The sequence below is a fragment of the Mauremys mutica genome, unplaced genomic scaffold, assembly GCF_020497125.1.
Source record: "Mauremys mutica isolate MM-2020 ecotype Southern unplaced genomic scaffold, ASM2049712v1 Super-Scaffold_100403, whole genome shotgun sequence".
In the NCBI taxonomy this organism is placed as follows: domain Eukaryota; kingdom Metazoa; phylum Chordata; order Testudines; family Geoemydidae; genus Mauremys; species Mauremys mutica.
In genome coordinates, this window is record NW_025423331.1 from 184,086 (window position 1) to 187,849 (window position 3,764).

Below are 3,764 nucleotides of genomic sequence, written 5' to 3' on the forward strand. Positions count from 1 at the left end.
TGCAGCAGGTGCGCCCCGGCCATCGGTTGCTAGGAGACAGAATTTGTGGCCTTTGTCTGGGCCCAGGCAGCTCGACAGCAGCCACACCTGCCCTTTGGGGGTCTCTGCCAAGATTTAACCCCCTTGTCCCACCACCGAGATCCGTGGTCCCAAAACACTTCAGGGTCATGCCCCCCACCCCTGTCCATGCTCCCCCCGAGTCGTGGCTGGGAGTGGGGCCGCAGCTAAGGGGGAAGGGACACAGACAGGGGTAAGGGGGCTGAGACAGGGGCCAGAGCTGGAGCCAAGAGTGGAGCTGGGTGGCTCCCCCTCCCCACCCCCATAGGGGCTGGCCCGGGCCCAGTTGCATCCCCCTGAATGTTACTCCACCCCCCTGGCAGGGTGCACCCCACATTTTGGACCTTTAACCTAGATAATCGTGCAACAAATAGGGGAAACTGAGGTACACACAAGATGCAAACAAAACATCCAGAAAATTCCCACTTCGTCACAGGGGTGTCAGTGGGGTCGGAGCTGGGCAGCAGCACAGGGAAGTGGGGAGGTTAAACTGCAAAACATCCCCCTGTGTTCCCGCAAAAGCCTCTCGTTTATCCCCTAACCCCCTCCCCATGAAAATCTCCACCCCTGCCCTGGCCCACACAGACCCCCTCACTCCAATGCAGATTTTTAACTTTTCTTACTTGTCCTTGGCCTTCCACAAACATTGTTCCCATCAAAATGATCCAGGGCTTTTACAATGAGAATGAGAAAACAAACTAAATCAAACCCAAAGAAACCGCTATCGACCTCCCCACCACACACACTTTGGGTCAGAATTTTTCTACTGAAATGTTGAGGCAATAAAACTCTCACTGCTCTTGTCCAGAAACAAACCTAACCCCCCCATGCAGTACCTGGGGCATCTATGTCTGACCCACCAAGACTTCAGCTCCTTTGGGGAGATTTCCAGCTGCCCAGTCCTGCTGCTATTCCAGGGGAGCAATTCCTGACTCCTGTCAGCATTTATCTCAGCCCCGTTCTGGGCATCACAGGTTGCTCCGGGAAAGGGCAGCGAGTGGTTCTAGGGTCCAGTGATCCTCCTCCAAACCGAGCTAGAACCTGAGACTCCTTCCCCTTCCCCAGGCTGTGGGTGGGGAGGCATTTTACAGAGCTCTCGGAGCTATAGCCCGTGGCTAAGGAGAGAGAAAAAGCCTCCTATCCCCTCTGCTCTGAGGGCTGGGTTTCCTCCTGAAGCCTCTGCCCGCCACCTAGTGCCCTAAGGCGCATCCCTGACCCTTGCGGCTGCTCCTTGCTATAGACTGTGAAAGGAGCGGAGGCAGCGCAGGAGCCTTCTGGGAACGCAGATCTGAGGCTTTGGGGAGACACATTGTCTGAGACATCAGAGCGCTGCAAACCCTGCAGCCACCCCCTCAATCCGGGGCCTGTTCCAGCCCTGAGTCTGGGCTACCACGATCCCTCCCCCAGAGCAGGGCGCCCACAGATTACAGCCTGGAAATAGGCGTATGAGACTAACTCCTGCTTTCCCTGACAGGGCCTCCCCTAGACCAAGTGGCATCCCAGGCAAGACGTGTCTTCGGAACCCCCCCAGCCCCACTCCATGTTAAACCATTGAATACCTTATTTTTATTGCATTTGTAGCTCATTTCATGATTTTGATGCACAGTTTGGATGCAGGATTTTCTCTATCATATAAGACAATAAATGTTCATGCTAGGATGTGTAAATCTGTATTTATTCATGCCATATACAAGCAAATTAAAAAATCATTTCTTTTAAGCATATAGAAACTTTTAATTTTGACAGTAACTGAAATGTACTAACATCTAGAAATGGAGCACTCACCAGCACAGGGCGGGCCGGTATTAAATAGTGTTACAGTCGGAGACAGACAGCGTTAGGATGTTAACCCCAGGCCCTTTGTTCAAAGGTCGCTTCTCTCGCCTTTCCCCCATGAACTGAAGCACAGCATTCAAGAGATCCAGAGACTAGTTGATGACGTTTCCAAGGGCTAAAATAGCAAGGGAGGGCCGTCTTGCATTGGCCATTGTTGACTGGAGAGATGGTTTATGGAGAATAAACTTCAAGGTGAGAAGCAGCAGCCCAAAAAGGCCTCCTGCAGGTGTTGAAGTAGCTCAGTTGGGAGAGCATTAGACTGAAGATCTAAAGGTCCCTGGTTCAATCCCAGGCTTCAGCAGGCTGTTTCATCTCTCTTCCTGCAGCAGTGGGCTCTTTCTTGGAAGCACAGCAGTGCCTTTACTCAATGCAAGTTCCTCATTTTGGGCTTCACTGCAGGAAAAGGCAGCATTGGCTTCTGCACCCAGTTGGCCCACCGGACCTTTCTTTCTTCTCTTGCTGTTTCTCAGCAAGGGGAAGAAAAAGCAGCTCCCCTTCAAGCTAGAGTCACAAAGGTGATGTAAGGACGACTTCCTGATCCCTGGCTCCAGTCCTCTGTTCTTCCAGCTGACCCATCAAAGAGCTGCTGTCAGTTTCTCCAGGTTTGCCCATCAGTGTGTGCCAGGGTGAGCACCACCAAAGTGCAGGGAATTTGAGGGCAGGGCAGGGCAGGGCAGTGTAGTGTACTGTAATGGAGTTTCTGTAGTGTAGTGGTTATCACATTTGCCTAACCTGCATCAAGCCGGCTAGGCAGAACTGACACCAACTTGTCTGGGGTGTTCCCTTTAAGCAGAGCACAACTTTGAAATACGGGCAGCATAGAACCAATATTCATAATGTCAACTACAAAAATGATACACATCTAGAGATAGCATCATTATAATCAGCCAATCAGAACCTCTCCATAGACCCCTTACACAACAATCTTTCTACAATATTGGCTGCAAATATAGAACAGCAGTCGCAACGGTGATCTATACAGTTACAGATTATGTCAATAACATCACAGGAGGTGACACGGCATCAGTGAGACTGATACTGGAATAGCCTCCAGTTTTGATGTCCTCGTTTGAAAAAGATTTGAAATTAGAGCTGGGGCAGCAAAGAGCCACCTAATGTTCTGAGGGCTGGAGAAAAATGAGCTATTCTATTCTATTCTAGCTATTCTAACTATTCTAGCTTCTAGTGAGCTATTGAAAGAGCTCAACCTGTTTAGCTTATCAAAAGAAGATTGAAAGGTGACTTCACTGAAGTGTTGAAGTGTCTTAATGGAGAGACAAGATTGGGTATTAAAGTGCTCTTGAATCGTGCAGAGAAAGGCATAACAAGACCCCGTGGCTGGAAGGTGAAAAGAGACAAATTCATATTTCAACTAAGGCAAAAATATTCAACAGCGAGGATGATTCACCACAGGAACAAGCTACCAAGGAAAGTGGTGGATTCGCCATCTCTTGATGTCATTTAATGAAGACTAGATGCCTTTCTGGAATGTGTTTGCCCCAAAAGTAGCTATTGTGTCCTACAGGAGGCCTGTGACATGCAGGGGGTCAAATTAGATGCTCTAATGGTCTCTTCTGGCCATAAAGTCAAGTAATTTCTGAAAAACTGAGTGTAGCATTGGGAGCAGCGTCTGATGTTTCCCTGTCTAGCCGGCTTGCTGCCTAGAACGAACGCTCCTTGAGTGGGGTGATCCACAGGGAGTAGCTCAAACCTGCAAAGTGCCTGGCCAGGGGCAGGACATTGGCACAGCAAGGGAGGGGTGTGGCAGTGACATCACAAAGGCCTTTTGCAGGACCTCAGACTATTGGTCCAAGGTGGTGGGGAGGTGGTGACCTCACAGAGAGATGCTGACATCAGCCAGGCAGGACAGG

General features: G+C 50.1%; 1 non-coding gene across 1 annotated transcript; it reads left to right on the forward strand.

The window, feature by feature from the left end:
- Window positions 1-2,121: 2,121 nt before the first annotated feature.
- On the forward strand, window positions 2,122-2,194 carry TRNAF-GAA. Its single transcript has one exon. It is a non-coding gene; the product is annotated as a tRNA-Phe (tRNA).
- Window positions 2,195-3,764: the final 1,570 nt, after the last annotated feature.